Source organism: Poecilia reticulata, chromosome 5 (assembly GCF_904066995.2).
Source record: "Poecilia reticulata chromosome 5, P_reticulata-male-v2, whole genome shotgun sequence".
Taxonomy (NCBI): Eukaryota; Metazoa; Chordata; class Actinopteri; order Cyprinodontiformes; family Poeciliidae; genus Poecilia; species Poecilia reticulata.
Window position 1 is genome coordinate 33618626 of NC_088834.1, and position 18082 is coordinate 33636707.

General features: G+C 39.1%; 1 long non-coding RNA gene across 1 annotated transcript; it reads left to right on the forward strand.

The window, feature by feature from the left end:
* The first annotated feature begins 16828 nt into the window (after positions 1 to 16828).
* Positions 16829 to 17832, forward strand: LOC145551583 (uncharacterized). Its single transcript, XR_014087451.1, has 3 exons — positions 16829 to 17434; positions 17569 to 17656; positions 17762 to 17832. It is a non-coding gene; the product is annotated as an uncharacterized LOC145551583 (long non-coding RNA).
* Positions 17833 to 18082: the final 250 nt, after the last annotated feature.

Genomic DNA, 18082 nt, shown 5'->3' on the forward strand with positions numbered 1-18082 from the left:
GAGTCTCTTTCCAAACATGAACTTAAATGTCTGGCTTCTGGACGTCTTCATGAAGAAGCAGCAGATGAACGTGTGCCCGTTAACATTTGCAGCAGCTTGGTCTTCGATGCAATGTCGTGATGTAGCCACGATGGGTCCGGGAATCATGCAGCTCCGAGTTCGACTATCACTTCCACCTCTTCTTTGTCAATAAAGAGTTCGCTACTGCCGGTGTTTAGTCATCTTTAATGAAAATCTTCTTATAACTTTTGTGCCATTGACACAACACCACCGTCAAACTAAAAAATACAACAAACATAAATGAGACGGTGTCACAAGTACAATGATATACATGACATACATGACATAAACATACCTCGCTGGCTGACCGTTCTTGTGAGGTAGAAATGAGAGCGAAAACAAAAAAGGAATTTGCTAATATCATGCCTTTACATCATGTGCTTTTTTCCTTTTTTCTGGTGCCCCAGCGAACATTCTGGAATGCACTTCCTGCTTAGATTTTCAAAATAAAAGTCACAATAACAAAAAATGTGCCTAATACAAAATAAAACATACAAACTAAAACTATGGCAATAAAAATTGATGTATGATGAGCATATTACAAAGCACACAGCCGTTCATTATTTAATAAATTAATTAGTAATATCAATACATATTTATATAACTATACAAACACAAATAAATAATCACTAATAGTGACAAATAAATAATGATTAATACTGAATAACATATATTGGATACATGTTTATATGTATACATCCATACATATATAGATATATATCTGTTTTTCTGCCGACGACTTCTAACTTCAGAGATTCAGCAGCTGAGATTGAGTCCAAAATCCGATGTGAGATTCATCCGTGCTGCAGTGAATCCGTCTCTCTTTATAGATTCTCCCACTTCTTCCTCATATCGTGTCTTTAGGAAACTTTCCAAACAAAAACGGAAGATTTGGGATATATCTTACTTTTGACAGAGTGAGAGCATTACATATAAATATTAGTCTTTACCACCTGTGTAAACTTTTCTGGTGAATGTTATAACACGTAATATAGGTTTTATAATGTATGCTACATTGTTTCATTTCTAATGTAGGCTCTTGTGCCAGATAATCTAAGTCAATGTTGGAGAATAATAATTTTTTTTAGATTTACGGAATCTCAGTTAGCCTTCATAGCGGGGCTGAACTCGTATTCCACCAAGCACTGTAGCTAATATCTCGCCGGTGGACATAAATACAGTAAAGTAATATTGCAGTCACAAAATATACACAATAATATGTCCATCTTACTTGTGAAGTGTTGTCTGTGGAGCCCTCACATCAATAGTCCATGGATCTGAACAACAATATCCCTCGGTGTTGAGGCATCTTCTGCTGTTTTGATTGAGCAAAGTAGGAGGGACAACTGCTCCAAGATGGCCGCCGTATTTCCTGCACTGGAGCAGCCAATGCGGGGGTCTACTCTTATATTATGTCTATGGGACCAACGACATGAACCACATATGCAGCAAACGCATATGCAGTGAACACATATGCAATATAGAGATATGCAGCATCTACATATGCATCATCTACTTGCAACATAGACCAACAACATCTACCAAAGACACATAGCAACGACATAGACTAATGACATCTACACATATGGCTTCTACTTATTTTTGACACAAATGGAACCCCATACTCTCAAGGCTTGCATCACTCTCCGAAAGGCGCGGCGCTGGCTCATTTCTTCGCTGGTGTAGTCTGGGAAAATCAAAACTTAGCTCCCCTTGTATTCCTTCGGCTGCGTCCTGGCGAGGCGTAGAATTTGCTCTTTGTTCTGGAAGTGATGTATTCGGGCTATGATGGTGCGTGGTTTCTCACCCGCCGCCGGCTTGGGCCACAGAGAGTGGTGTGCGCGGTCAACCTTCAGTGTATGCGGGAAATGTTGTTTGCCCAGTAGTTCGGGGATGAGCTTAGAGACAAACTCAGTTGGCCTCCCTTCGACAGATTGGAACTTGGCTTCAAGGGCGTCGAAACGCTCATCCAATTTCTTAAGAATTGACGCTGACATACTTTTACATATTTCCTGTCACATCTCGAGCATCTGAGTCTTGTCGCCTGGAGCACAGACTCTGGGTTCGCTCTCGGTCCCTCTTGTATGGCCACTACATATATTAGGATTAGCCTCGTTAGCATTAGCACCGCCAATGTACCCGTCCATAGTCTTGTTTTTCCCCTAATTTGTGGCTTTCTTCAACGGCGACATGATGCCTGGTGGCTAGCCAAGGATGCAACGTTGAAAGTGCCAGCTGCTAGGTGCTTTTATCATTTATCGTGTTTAGTGATTTACTTAAAGTTGTGGTGGAGAGCGCAAACCAACACATATTACAACTGCGCACTAGCGCCCCCCAAAAGCAGGAGTTTCTTAAAGAGACAGAGGCCCCTGGGGTGCTCTGGTGGCGCAAGGGTAAAGCACGGTTCAAGTCCCAGCCTGAGGTGGAGTTTCAGAAAGAGTATGAGATTTAAAAGAGGCCGGTGCCCAATTTCAAGGCATTAAATTATGAAGTCAAGTTTCTTTTAAATCATATTTGATTGATATATTGCAGCATTTTTATAACAACTGGAGGTAGTAGGGTTACTTGATTGTGCTATAAAATGGCATTATGTGCCTGGAAAACACATAATACTGCCCTTTGAGGTTTTACTGCAGACTTGATTTGTGCTTCTCCTATTTGGCCAATAATTCTTGCCTTTTAGTCTTGGAGAATTATAGGTAAATTAGTCTGTCACAAAAAGCATTATAGGTTCATGAAACCACATCCAAATTTGTATCTATCCGATTCCCAGTCAGTCAAAGAACTTAGCTTGATTTCGGATCACTACTCATGCTGACGTCATGCAGCTGCAGAGAGCCACAATATAATGAGAGTAAGGTGGCTGCAGTTTTTACAACCAGGCGTCTCAGTTACTCTGCACCAGCATTTCCACACAGTGACAGGAACCTCCTGGTCCTCATCCTGTGAACAGACATCTGACTGGCTTAAATGTTGACCTGAAAATAATGACACATCATACAATCTTTGATGTTAGATTGGTGTTGTATTTATTGCTGAATTCTTAAAGTTTGATATGCTTATTATTCTTGGCAAAAGGGCTTGAACTTAATTGACAGTGTCTTTAAATAGCAATCTTTAATTTTGACTATGACATTATAACATATGAATACGCATTGATCTCAACCATTCCCTTGTAGCTCTGGCTGTATATTTAGTGTTGTTGTCATGCTTGAAGATGAATCTCAGACATTCTCTTACACAGAAAAGCTGTACATGAATACGAGATACAAGGTGGGCGATATAGACTTACTATTATGATAACAATAAAAGTGACAACAAGAAATATTTGACATCTTTTTTAGGTAACTGCAAGACTGTCTGAGGTGTGTGTGGTTTAGGTACTGAAGGGTTGGGCTGGAGGGGCGTACAAGCGCCAGAAAAAAAACAACTTATCTGTCATTCATCCCTTGATTAACTTTTCTATTGCTTACTGTGGTGATTTGAGTTTTTGTGTGCTTATCTTAGGTTTCTGTGTCTTTTGAATCTCCGTGTTGTTCTGTCTACTCTTTGATTGGATTGTTTCCAGGTGTGTCTCCTTCCCTGATTACCCTCTGTGTATTTAATGTCACCTGTATTTCTGTGTCTTTGTTGGGTCCTTGTATCTGTCTGGTCTTACGTCTGTTCTGCCGTCAGTGGTTTTATTGTCACCAGCTGCTACCAGAATGAAAGCTCTTAACCGTCTGCTCTATCTGTGCTGCCTGGATTTTGGATTTTGTTGCTGACATCTTCATTAAAATCATCACTTCTTTTATTCGCTCCAACCTGGGTCATCTGCATCTGCCTCACCACCTCACACCACAATTCATGACACTTTCATGAAAAATTGATGCCCCCTGTAAGCTGTTGAAAATAAGAAGATTATTTGGTAGGCTTTTTCCAACGGGATATGAAAACAGAAGCATAGTCAAAATATTATTCTCATAATGTTATGGGTTTTTTTCTTTAAATTTTTATTTTTTAATTAGTGGCCCTAATATGCTGTCATAGAATACAAACGAATAGCACAAACTTTCTTTCTTTGACGGATCCTACGCAATAAGAAATTAAATGTTGAATTTGCTTAAAGTTAAGTCAAATAGCTCTCATGCCTTAGAGAAACTCACCTTTATGATTAAGGGTAAATATTTTGTGTTCAAAAATATATGGGAAAAGTTTTTGCTATTCTTGGAAAATATAAATACTCATAATGATGAATGACTGAACGTATTCTAGCTAATTTAGCTTTTGTTTTTACTCTTATAGTGGCTGTAAGTCTTATCTTCATATTAACTCCAAATGTACTCACTTGCTCGAATAATGTAAAAAAACAGAGCCACTGTTGTCTGCATGCCTAAATCCAGGGAGGCCAAGGCCATCACCTTACACCTATCTTGTGGACTGGAATTAAATCTCTTGGTCCCAACATACATCCCCGAGATAACAAACTTAAAGTACTCTGTCTCACTGCAATCAACTTAAGTTTGTTACCTTCAAGGTTTAAGTTGTTCATGTGTTTTCTTTTGGTTTTGCTTGGTGTTTTGTGCATTTGTGAGTTACTTGTCTCCGTCTGTTTTGAAATATAAAAGACAATAAACAGGTTTTTTTGGGGAAAAAGTTATGTCAACTATTATCACTAAACCTTGTTAATTAAATTAAAATTAATCACATTTACTTTCAACATAATCATTTAAGTAAAGACAAATAAATTAACTTAAATAAATCCAACATTTAGACATAGGTTTGTTTAACTTAAATGATATGAAGTTAAATTTACAATATGCTAAAAGAATTTACTTACTTACCCTTGAGGGATGGGGGGGTGCTGTGGTGATTTCAGTTCTCTGTGTGTTTATTTTAGGTTCTGTTTCTTGTGAGTCTCTGTGCTGTCCTGTCTTCCCCCATTGATTGTTCCCAGGTGTGTCTCGTTTCCGTGATTATCCCAGTGTATTTAAGTCCACCTGTTGTCTCTGTCTGTTGTCGGATCCTTGTCGTAGTCAGATGTCGTATGTGTCTAATGTGGTCGCATGTTGTCGCAGTTGAACTGTGAAGTCCTGTGTCTGCTGCAGCTCTCGTTTTCAGTCTCTGTCAGTTGCTACCAGTGTTAGCATTATTCTCCGCTCACTGTGTTGGGACTGTATCAAGCCGTATTTATTTTTAAATCCCCACTCATCTTCATCTCCTGGTTCACCGCGTTATCTCACCTCCACCACACCCGCATTTCATGACACATATGGGGTCTTTGATGGTGGCTAGGGTGAATCACATCTCTGTGAAGTTTGTTCCACTAGTTTCCGGTGGCTCACCCCTCACAGCACTAGCTGTGCATGAAGGACCTCCCTTGCTGGCAAGTATGGGAATTGCAAGAAGCCGGCCTTTGCTCAAAGGTCCACAGCAGTGCTGCACTCCCACAGCAGGGGCCTCACCGACTCCGGCGCATGGCGCCACAACCGGGTCAGGGGCAGATGGACGTCGGTGACATGCAGTGGGAGTGCATAACAGCTCTGACCGGGAGGATCCCATCAGGCACCAATCATGACAAGTCCTGGAGTTTGTTTGGAAAGACTGGATGGCTCATGTTGCGCCAAACTGTGGTGCATGGCCTCCGTACAGGAGGCCGTGCACTGGAGTCGTTGATTCCCGGTCCTGCACAACAGAAATAAAATGATGGTTGGTTAAAATCCTGATCTCTTCTTCTTCCAGTTTAAAACGTTCTACGAATTTCTTAGAAATTCTGCTGTATAAAAGCATATTATGCCAGGGGAGGTTAAAAGCTACAGGGGTTCTAAAATCCCTTTTAGTCAGTTTTAGTTCTCTCAGATAGGATCCAAGCCAGAAACTGGTCATTGCATTGGTCTTTTTATTACTGGAAATGTCCATGGCTTGTTGAATACTTGTGTAATGACTTCCTAAAAACAGCTACAGGTCCAGCTCCCACTCCCTGGTATATTTACACCTGAAATCTGCGGGTCCCTACTCTGGATCTGCGCAAGCCGCTCGATTCAGCTCACATGGAGAAGAGCAGATAACGAACAATCCCGACAGACACTGCAGTTCACTTTCATTGCTTTTCTCAGAAACCCGTTAACCAGAAATCTGCTGGTGATGTCTGGGTACAGCAGTCCCACCCATGAACCTCCCAGGAAAACCAATTTTTTGCAGTACCTGGAAAAGGTACTGGTGCGAGACCCAATCGAAAGCTTTCTCAAAATCTAAATTTAGGACTAGCAGCCAAATGTTTCTATCTCTCGCAAACATGGTGTCTCGGATCAGTATGAGGCTGTCCGTGATCTTCCTTCCCGGCGCTGTGCAGGCTTGACCCGGGTGGATTAAATCCCCCAACACACGGCGCTGTTTACTAAAAAGTTTGCAATCCACGTTTAAAAGAGTAATAGGTCGCCAGTTTTAAGATCTTTCTTGTCTTTGTCTTTATATAAAAGTGTAAATATACCTGTTCTAAATCTATCTGGGAGTTTGTCTAATTTGCTAAAATCAGTAAACACAAGTAAATCAGGTGCTAAAATATCCCAAAATGTTAAATAAAATTCTAGAGGGAGTGTGTCTGAGCCTGGAGATTTTCCTCTTTAAAAACTCTTCAGTGAATAATAGAGCTCTAAAAGGGTAAAATCCTGCTCTAAAAAACAAGGAATTCCAAAAAACTTTGGAATTCCTTGAAAAAAGTATCTTATACTTTTTTCAAGGAATTCCAAAGTTTCTTTTATATTTTTTTTGTTTTTTCTGTATATAATTCACTATAAAATTTTTAGATCACTTTTTTCATTTCTCCTGTGTTTGATACTATTTTTCCCTTTTCTGTCTTCAGTTCAGAGATAAAACTTGGATTATTTACTATTTTCTTAAAGTATCTTGTACAGTTTTCACCTTCTTCTATTTCTCTTTCTATACTTCTTAAAATCACCCCCTTACTCTTTATTTCTGCTAAATTTCTCATTTGATTTTCTTACTTCTCTTATTTCTTTATTAGAATCCATGCCCTGTTGGTGAAATCTCTTTAGTCGTTTCTGCAGCCCCAATATGCGTCTCTCTTCACCATCTTCCACCACTGTGCTCGTGTTTCATAAAGATCTTGGAGGGTCTGCCACTCACGGTACCGATCCCAGTACTGGCTGATCAGAACCTGGTCCTCCAGCAAGGAGCGGTTGAGTTACCAGACCTCTCCCGGTCGTCGCACCTGAAGGAAGTGAAAGGATGCAAGACAGGAGGAGATTGGGGGGGAAAAAAAGGCTTTGACAATCTAGTATCAGTTAGGGTGCAGTCCCTTAAGAAGAGGTAATCAATGCAAGAGGCCTTAGTGCTGTCATCACTGACCAAAGTGTAGTCCTCCTCTCCAGGATGCATTGTTCTAAAACAGTCCACTAGTTTAAAATCCTGATTCAGTAATAAAAGCGATGTCTTGTCTACCTTAATATCCTCTCTGGTTCTTTTCCTGTCTTTTCTAGTTAAAATACAATTAAAATCCCTTCCTCCGTCTGATTTACTCGACTAGCTTGACTGGTCAACAAGGACTGAATGGCTTCGTTCACTTCCTCCTCTGCCATTGCCAAAACTACAGACCGACTCTAAAATAGAGCACTTCTCTTTCTGTTCACTGATTGACTGAGAAGGACCTTGCTGCAGCAAACAGAAAGGGGTGAGGACAGATCAGATATAAATCCTACACCATATTTGGAAATGGCACCATTGCACTCCGGAATTGAAGAGGGGCCATTTCCTAAATAATCCATGGTTTCACAATTTTTGACAAGAGGTCTGACCCGGAAGTTCTCTCTGCCCTGCACACTGTATAGAGACGTTTTTGCAAACTCGTCCAAAGCGCCGTGCAATTAATTTGATCATGATGCCTTCACAGAAAAAACCTTATACTCTTACTTTGTTTTGTATACGAAGCTAAAGTTGGCTTCTGAATGTAGCTTCTGATTCAGTAAATGGCTAAAGGGCTAGTCCACCCAATTTTTCACAACCTTGACAGTCTTCAATCTGCTCTAGCTCAAAAACTACAATTTGAGATGCTCAAACCACGAACAGAACATTCTGCCTGTCATTCAAACCCTATAGTTTTTGTTTAAGTTTTTTCTTTCTGAATAGCATTAGCACACCAAGAATAATCCGTTATGTCATGAACAAGTATGCAGAAAAGCATTATTATCCAAAATATACAATAAAAATTTAGCCATTTCCCAAATCTAACAAGTAGGTAATATTTGTAATATTGTGCCAATATTATCAGATCATTAAAAGCTTAACTAAATAAATGCTTTCCTACAGAAGAGGATGAGGGCTACGGAAAAAAAAAAAAGTTTTTAAAAAATATATATAATTCATTGTCAATTGTTTATTGACAATGCAACAAAGTACATTTGCCATTTTTATACAGTGAGTAAAATACAATATTAACAGAAAAATTAACATTCAACAAAACCCTTCACAACACCCAGGACCCAGCCCAGGCCCCTGGGCCGGAAGATAAATATTTCCCATATTCTCAAGTCCAAAACTTGACAAGTATGGGTTGGAGGGAGATCTCAAGATTGATCAGAGCAAAAGCGCAAGAGTGAATTTAAGCAATTGTGAATGGAGGACCCTGGGCATGCGCTCTCTTTGTTTCTTGTTTCTTTCTGCAGGAGAAGAAAGCCAGCCTGTGAATGGGTTAAGCACTTCCACCCCTCACCCACTCTTCATCGCTCTCTCACGTGCTCGCTTTCTCTCTGTCTTCTGCTGAGAGGAATAAAAAAAAATAAACACGCATTCACAGATGAGCACTCTCAAATGAAAACATGCCTCACAGGAATTTGCTGCCATATAATTTCTGATTTGATGCTTCAAAAGGGAAGAAGACAAAGCTGATTAAAAAAAATAAGGCAAACACCTGCTGAGTTTTGATGTACAATGCTCTCTGTTTGTTTTCACTTTTTAATAGAATGTGTTTTCTTCCTTTCTCCTCCTCCGTGCATCAGGAGGAGGGCGCGCAGCTCCAGCGATGCACGGAGGATCCCCCGGGAGTTTATTTCAGAAACACCACCTGCGGGGTTTTGAGTGGCATCATTAACAAAGGTCAGATGTGCTCACTGTGAAATTATACACACATGAATTCCTCATTGACTTGTTAATGCACCTAATTTCCTTTGCGCTGGGGCACAGGTTGCCCATTACTGTCTGTTGGGAGAACATTTAGACAAGAGAGCAACAATGCATTTGATTTAATTAAGAGGCTGCTTCTAACACTTTGCACTTGGATCTAACCACCCATGTAAATACAGCTACCCCCAGTAATGAAGCAGGCAGCAAGACAAAACAATGTAGAGTTTAAGTGAGAGCATGGTGCACTGTAGTAGCTCAACTCCCATCACACAGAAGGTGTTTCTAATATTCCTCATGGATATAAAAGTGTAGGAATACTGTGTTCTGGTGTTCTTGGCTGACTGGTGTCGATCAGAACTTTAGCTTGGGTCATTTACTGATGCATTTTCACAGTAAAATGATGCTACAAGACGGATTTCAAAACATTATGAGCAAAGCAAATTTTTTTTAGGCATGTAAGGTCAAAATTATACATGGTCCAAGTACACAGCAAATTTGGAAGTGTTCCATCAACTCCTACAGAGTTAAATTTTACACTTTTAAGGTGTCTATATAGGTCCACACTGGATGGTGTAGAAGTTACACTTTTGAAAGTGTTATTTGTGATAGTTGAATCAACACTCACAGTAGTTGAAATTAAATTCACTTCAGTGTTAATTTACCCAAAAACTAGTGTATATTGTCAAAAGTTAACACTATGAACGTGTTAATCCAACACAGAATGGTGTAAAGTATATATTATCATAGAAATCTGAGTTTTGAAATACTACTGGCAGGGTATGCTGTGGTGGCGCAGGGGTTAAGCACAGCCCACATATGAGGGTGGGCTGTGCTTAACCCACCCTCAATGCGGCTGTCGTGGGTTTGCTTCCCGGTCTTCCCCTTCTCTCATTACTCACTTTTTTTTGTCAATTTACTACCAAATAAAAGCCACTAGAGCAATTAAAACATTTTTTCCCCCAGAAACTACTGGCCATCAATAATCTCCAAATTCATTTTAAGACATTAGATGCTACAAAAACACCAGCACCATTCGCAGAATATAATGTACTTTTATTTCAAAACATCAAACAGCACTGACAGCAATATACAACAAAGGTCATACATTCATGGTACTTTGCACTGAAGGTGAAGTGTGCTTTGAAAGTTCATTGGAAGCGGCCATGGATGGTCTTGTGATCACTGACGGTGAAGTGTCTTTGGTGCTGCTCTTGTTTTCACCAATATGAAGGAGGAAGACTTCCAGCCTGGAAGGAAAAACAAGAAATATAGCAGAAACATTAGGATAATATTTTAAAAAGTAGTGTGAGCATAACTAATCAGACTCACCTGTGTGTGTCACCATAGTCATTCAAATTACTCTGCCCACCTGGTTTACAAGATAAATCATATAAAAAGTCAGAAATAATTACTAAAGAAATTAGTCAGCTTATAGAAAAAAAATTGGACAGCATTAAAAGTCGCACCAACCTGTCGGAAGAAATGTGTTGAAGTCTTCATAACACGCTTCAGTCACCAACATGACACACTGACAAAGAAAAAACATTTTGGTAGTTTTTAGATGTACCACAGGTACAAAACACCAGAATAAAATGGCTCAATTACCTCTTCATTGTGTAGATACGTTCTCCAGAGTCCTGCTAATCACCTAATTATTGTATACAGGTGTGGTTTCTGCAGCGGCACATCTAATGTTGCAGGACAGTGGCCCTCCGGGACTGGAGTTTGACACCTGTGGCTTAGCTCAAGCCAAATGGTCCAGCACAGCCACTCCCCCATTTTGCAGTCTACAACCAAAAACTTAAATAAAACGACCTCCGCAGCTAAATAATGCTAATTCAAATGGCCTCCAGATTTTCCTGACATTTTCAATGTTAGGTTAAGATAATAAACAGTCATATATACCGTGATATCCAAACAAATAAACGTACGTTAAGTAAACTGTGTATATGAATCAATACTCGTGTAAACGGAAACTCCTGATAATAACTGATAATTTTAACATGGAACTTACCTTGTTATAATAAGCTCCAGACAAGACGCCATACTGCTGCCTCCGCTCCTCAGGCAAATATGTGATGCAGTAGCGGAACAAGATGGCGTGGGCCGGGGGGCGGAGCTAATGACCGGGCCCAAATAATAAAGCTCATGATAATTTAACTTTACAACATAGACATGTCCGCAACAGCGGAGCTAACAAGTTTCATCACCACAGAGAGCGACTATGTCATTTTGAAGTCCATCTGACATGAAGTACAACAAACCAAGAGAAGAACAGAAACATCAGGCTACTGGTCACTAATGATGAAACAACACAAATTCAAAACATGTTAATGGTCCGTAGCTCTAGCTAGTTTGCCATTTGCTGCCAAGTGACTGATGATGACGTTGGTGACAAGCTTTACCCAGAATGCACCTGGAGAAAATAAGGATGATTTATTTGTAGTTTTGTGTGTCATAAAGTCAAATATAAGAGTGAAAATAAAGCCAGTCTGTTATTACGCAATAGTCAGCCACACCCCTACCTCCTCTCAGACTCCTACTGACCAGCTCTTCGTCTAACGCAGGGGTGTCAAACTCCAGTCCTGAAGGGCCGCTGTCCTGCAGTTTTTAGATGTGCCACAGGTACAAAACACCTGAATCAAATGGCTTAATTACCTCCTCAGTTCTCCAGAGCCTTGGTAATGACTTAATTATTCTATTCAGGTGTGGTGCAGCAGAGGCACTTCTAAAAGTTGCAGGACACCGGCCCTTGAGGACTGGAGTTTGACACCCCTGGTCTAACGAGTCCGTGAAGCCTCTACCTCCTGAGTATTACCACAGATGAGTTTATAGAGGGCATTCTGTTTAAGCTGGAAGCGAGAAAGATGCATCTAGACTCTTATCTACCTTCAGATCCTGAGATTATGACCTTTCACAGTTAATGGATCAGACATCCAAATAGCCCGTGGTAGCCCAACTCCAGAAACCACCCCAGTTAACGGTAGCTCTTTCTCTATCAATAACGTGCACTTGTTACAGTCTAGATAATTTTAGAGACTCGACTCGAGTCCCAAGGTCATTATTTATCATAACTAAAGAGGGGACCTGACATCCTGGCTCCTCTTCCTTGACATAGGACTTGTGTTGTACCTCGTCAATCTCAAGTTGTGACAACAGTTGCCGTTTGCGGATGTTGGAACACTGAGCTACTAGTTGTTTGGCAGTTATAGTGTTGACTGGGGATGTCGAGCTAACCATTCCCCCCAGATTCTTTGCGCGTAGCCTCTCTGCCTAGGGTTACTTGAGTAGCATATATATATGTATATATTCTTAAAACTACTTTCACCCCTGGTTTAAAGCACATCTTCTGAAGTTGGGATATTTTTCCTCCAACAGGTTTCAGAGGAATCACCTCAAACCAGATGTTGGACTGGATTTTATTTCACTGTCATTTGTGAATGTTAGAGCCTCATTTTCAAAAGCAGAACTTTAAAGGTTGAAAAAGTTATCATTTTGGAAAAAAATCTCACCAACATCAATATTTCCACTAAATAAGAGGCAAAAAAATAGTTTGATTAAGGAAAAGCCGCTCAGAATCTAAGTTCTTAATTTCACATAATTATCGTGGTAATTATGTGAAATTAGTTATTTTGGGAATGCAACGGAAACGCACAGAATTGCGCAACACCTTGTTGAAACAATAATCACTGAGATTAATTCTATTGTTGGGTTTTGTTGAAAAATCAACACATTTTGTTGATTTTTTATGTTATTTATTTATTTATTTATTTTTATGTGCTCTAATAAAGTTACGAACGTTTTGATAAGAAGTCAGAGGAGGACGTGCTGGTCTCAGCGTCCTGGTGACGTTCAATTTGTCACCTAATGCCGAGATCGACATATTGCACCCCCACTCTAACAAAGCACGAACAATTCAGAAACAATATGAAATGGGGAAAAAAGCTATTTATTAACTGATTAAGTCATGTTTTAGATTGTTCTTGAAGAACTATTCAGTCACGGCTGATTAGTGGGTGCACTCACAACTTCACATTGAACCCGTTGATTTTTTACAGCAGACAGCCGCTCTTCTCTCTTGCAGGCACTGCGTACCCCCGCTAAATCTTTTAGGGGTACACAGTACCCGACCGTACCTGCTTACTTTCACCCCTGATTGTAAAGTATTTTTAAGTAATGTGGGATCTTGTTAAACCATCCATCCATTTTATTCCTCTTATCCGGGGTTAGGTCGCAGGGGCAGCAGCTTCAGAAGGGAGGCCCAGACTTCCCTCTCCCCAGTCACTTCTTCCAGCTTACTTCACTTATTTTTTTATTTGCCTTTTTTCTGTTCTCTTTAAATTCAAATGCTTTAATTAAATGTAATTTAAATACATTACTAATATATTAATAGTATATTTAAAATATATTTGAAGTATATTAAATATATATATTTAATATAATTCTGAGACAGAATTATTACACTCAAAATATAATAATTATATCAAAATATAATAAAGCTCTGAAATATATTTAAAAAGTATACTTTAAGTACACTAAGTACACTTGACTTTGTTCCAAAAAAGTGCGTATAGTATACTAAAATATACTACTATTTGTAATTTAATACTATTTAAATACTATTAAAGTCTACTAAGCACAAAATTAGTTGTTCCAAAATAGTACAGTTTAAGTACATCAACGCCCCCCTAGCCTTTATACAGGTCCCTAAATTTATACAGGTTAAAATTTAGTATACTAATGTATACTTTTTTTTCACCTGGAAACCACAGTTTCAGATCAACACAGCTTTGTCAGCAGCAGAAACATTATATCTTTTGGGGAAAACATAGACTACATATGCTCTGCATTGTCCCCACATGATGACAATGATATAGTATGATCCGATTAAATATTTGATTCTTGATTAATATGGGTTGTTGCTATGTTGCTGTACAATGTTTTGTACAATGTTTTAAGATCTTGTTCAATATGCCTGCCTCCATCCCTCCCAAAAAAGGAAAATATTTCTTATAAGTCATTCATCCAGAGAACTCTCACTGCATTCTATGTATCGTATTTTCCGCACTATAAGGCGCACCGGATTATAAGGTGCACCTTCAATTAATGGCCTATTTTAAAACTTTTTTCATATATAAGGCGCACCGCATTATAAGGCGCATAGAATAGACACTACAGTAGAGGCTGGAGTTACGTTATGCATCCACTAGATGGAGCTGCACTAAACGGAATGTCAACAAAACAGTCCGACTCCGCAATAATTTTTTAGACAGTTAATCGTCCAGCAAAATTTGTTATCGTGACAGGCCTACTCTAGACTTTGAAATAGTCCTATATAAATAACTCAATATATAGCTAAGCATGTGCCAATTAGATTACAGTTTAACTGAAACTGTGAAAAACATCAGAGAAAGCAAATAGGAGCCATCTAAAGAGTACAAGAAGAGCTGAAAAAGATACAGCAGCACAAGTGAACCCCAAGTACAGAAACTGCTTCAATCTCCTACAGCTGCCAAAGTATTGTTGGAGAATGTGTGTGTGTGTGTGCGTGTGTGTGCGTGTGCGCGTGTGTGTGTGCGCAGAGTCATTTCCCACTGAAGGCTTACAGTAGCGGTTCTCAACGTGGGCTGCACCGCCAGAGGACGGCAGGGGGCGCTGGAGTAAATTTTTACAAAAGGGGGGCACTGGAATTCCTTTGGGGGCGTTTGGTCGAAGGTACATTTTATACCTTAAATGCACCAGTTTAGGTTTAGACTTTGAGCAACTTGCTAAAACTGTATTTCGTAACATTATAACATGCCTGGCTGCAACTGTATGGATGGCAGCTCTTCTTCTATTCAGTGTTTGTAGCTTTTTGGTGCAGCTCTGCTACTGCTATTGGTAGCTTGACCACATCAGATCAGCGTTACACCCGCTGATGACGTTGTGATTCACTTGTCTGGTGTCTGATTTTCAAATATTTTGTGTTTTATTGAGGATTTTTGTACATATGTTTTGGCAGTTATGTGATCATGTCAAAGCAACAACTTATATTAAAAAGTGTTTTACTTCCGTTTGAAGGCTGCCCGCTTCCATGGAAGGACGACAGAAAATTGCTCATATAAACATGCAATTACTAAAATTACGATACCCTCACTTTGTATCCATGTGAGAAATGAACCCATTTAAATAAAGAAATACCTCCATGGCTGATACCGCGATAGAGCGTGTTCATTTTATAGAGTTAACACCGGTGCTGTAAGTGGTCCGGTATGAAACGATGTGATAGAACAATGGTACCACAGCACTTTTAAATGTCAATAATCAGAATATCAAAATTGTTTCTATTTTTTTAAGTTTTGAAAAGTTTATGTCAGTCTACCTTTTCCCCATCGATACGTTTCCCGAACGCTGCGCACCATAGGGGGTTTAAATAAAACCGAGGCGCACTTTAAGCAAAACTCTGAAACAGGAGAAGCGGGACATAAAACGGAGCGACGAACTAGATGTGAATTATGGCATAAAAACAGAGAATCCGACGCTGAACAGTGAAAAAATCAACACATGACACAAGACGAAAAATGGGATTTCCGCCAGCTATTCACACCTTGTTCTGCCGTGCGCATGGAGATTGAGGGCTTTCGGCAAGAGGTTTTAGTCAGTCGAGCTCAGCCAAAAATGGTCAAAAACGCTGCGTGTCTGTGTTCCCCTATCACCCCCCTCCCCTCGTGCCTTGCAGAGGTTTTCGTATTTAAATGAAGTTGCTGAGTGCCATGCAAATGCAAATCAACTGTTGAGCACTGCCTTTTGACTCTTATTCATTTTGTAGCTAATCCTTTTTAATTTCTGTTCACCATAAAGAAGTATGTTTGGAGAAAACAATCTATCTTATCCATTAAAATATATATTGCATGTGTGTTAGGAGCACTGAAAAACTTAGTTTTGGTTGAATTGATGTTATAAAAGAAGAATATGCATGATTACATAAAATAGACTTTTGTGAAACGGGATCTTACTTTGACATTCCTCCTATCTGAAGATTTATCTCTTGATGGGAGGAATTGCACAACTTAATCAAAAATAATAATAAAAACCATGTTCCAGAGTGGTAGATTGTACATAAAGTATTTTTGTGAATAATATTCAAACTAATGTTAATGTTCACTGATTGCTTTATAGACCCAGAGTCATGCTATATTGGAGTGGTAGTGGTCATTCCTCATCACAATACAGAACTTAAGAAACTACAGATTTTTCAGTATTCAGTTGCTTAACTCTCAAGTTTAAATTGAAGAACAAAATGGTTGAAAGTTTGTGATAGAGTATAAACATTTGTATTCTTTTTTTAAAGTTTTGTTAGTTAAGCATTAAATATAACTCATGGATTATGAATCATATTCTGTATAAACTAAAAAGGAGACAGCTCAAAGTAGAATTGAGTAAATAAACATAATTAATTGCTAAAAACATTTTAGCAATTAATTATAATACAAATAAAATATACTGTCACGTAACTTTTGAAAAAATAACTTTTAGAATGTATTTTTTTCTGTCAACTTTAATTTAACACTCCAGTCCAGTTGGTGGCAGTAATGCGCTTTCATAGTCGGTCAAGCAGCCGCCATTGAACTTCAGAGGAAGATTTGCACTGGTGGTAACGAGTGCTAACTGCTACACCCAACATGAACGAAAATACCCGTGCGTTGTGTGAAATGGTGGAAAATGTCCTATTTCACGGAGTTACCTTTTCAGTATCATTTTGATATTAAGCAATGATCCGGCGGAAAACAACAGATGACACCGCGGCGGTCCAACAAGACCGAACTCACGGTAAGAAAGCTTTTCTAAATAACACGTGGAGCGAGACCAGTTGCTTTGTTTGTTTCTTACAGAAAGCGGTCTGTCGTTTTCTTAATGCCGAAACAAGTGTAGGGTGAGATTTTGTATTGTAATCTCTATTACATGTGATGTTCTGAACTCTTAAAAATACTCGCATCATCTTTGATTTTTTCAGACCTGAAAAATGGCCAAGCAGAAACAGCCAGACCTCAGACCACGGTGCCGAAGAGCTCTTACGGAGTCCAGCAGGAAGAAGAGAAATTCAGTAAGTTATGATTTCACATTTAGTGAATAGTGAACACTCGCATATTTGTAAGGAAAACTGATCTTCCCGTTATTTCATTTATTTTGTTGTAACGCAGTACAGCAAGGCAGAGTGTGGAACGCAGTAAAGATCTACAAAATGGCGGACGGATCTGAGGACGAAGTCATGAAGCCCGTATGTATAATCACTGCGTTGATTCCCGACTGTATAATGTTTGGATGAGAATAATTTTAACTTATTTACTTACGTATTTTTGAGAAAGCAATATATTTGCAACAATATTTGTTTAATTTTACATTTATTTCCAGAGTCCACAGAATGAGAGTCACATTTGTGTCAATCAGACTCTTCAGGAACGTTCTGATGTCCGTGATGAGGACAGAGATGCAACTGTGTGTGAGTATCTATTATTTTAGAATGTTTATATTTTATGCTTCAATATTGTTTATGTACAGAATGTAATTATGCTATGTATTGACAATGCACAAAAATGTTTTCCAGCTGCATCCAGGACCTACAGCCAGTCATCCAGATGTAGCTAAAGCAGTGAATGCAATCAGCAGTGAAAAGAAGCTGTAACATTTTGGGACAAGATGGTGTGCAATAATTTTAATGTAGCCTCAATGGTTAATGACAAATCACTTAAGTACTTTTATCAATGTTTTGTTAAATATCATGTTTATTCACATGATATTCAGGAGTTCATACTTTACCACATAGCCATAGTTTTTAATGACAAATGGATTACACCTCCCCATATTTGGTGTTTCTAAACCAAGACACTTAAAATGTCAGTATAGTTTCAACAATATGTTTTCATAA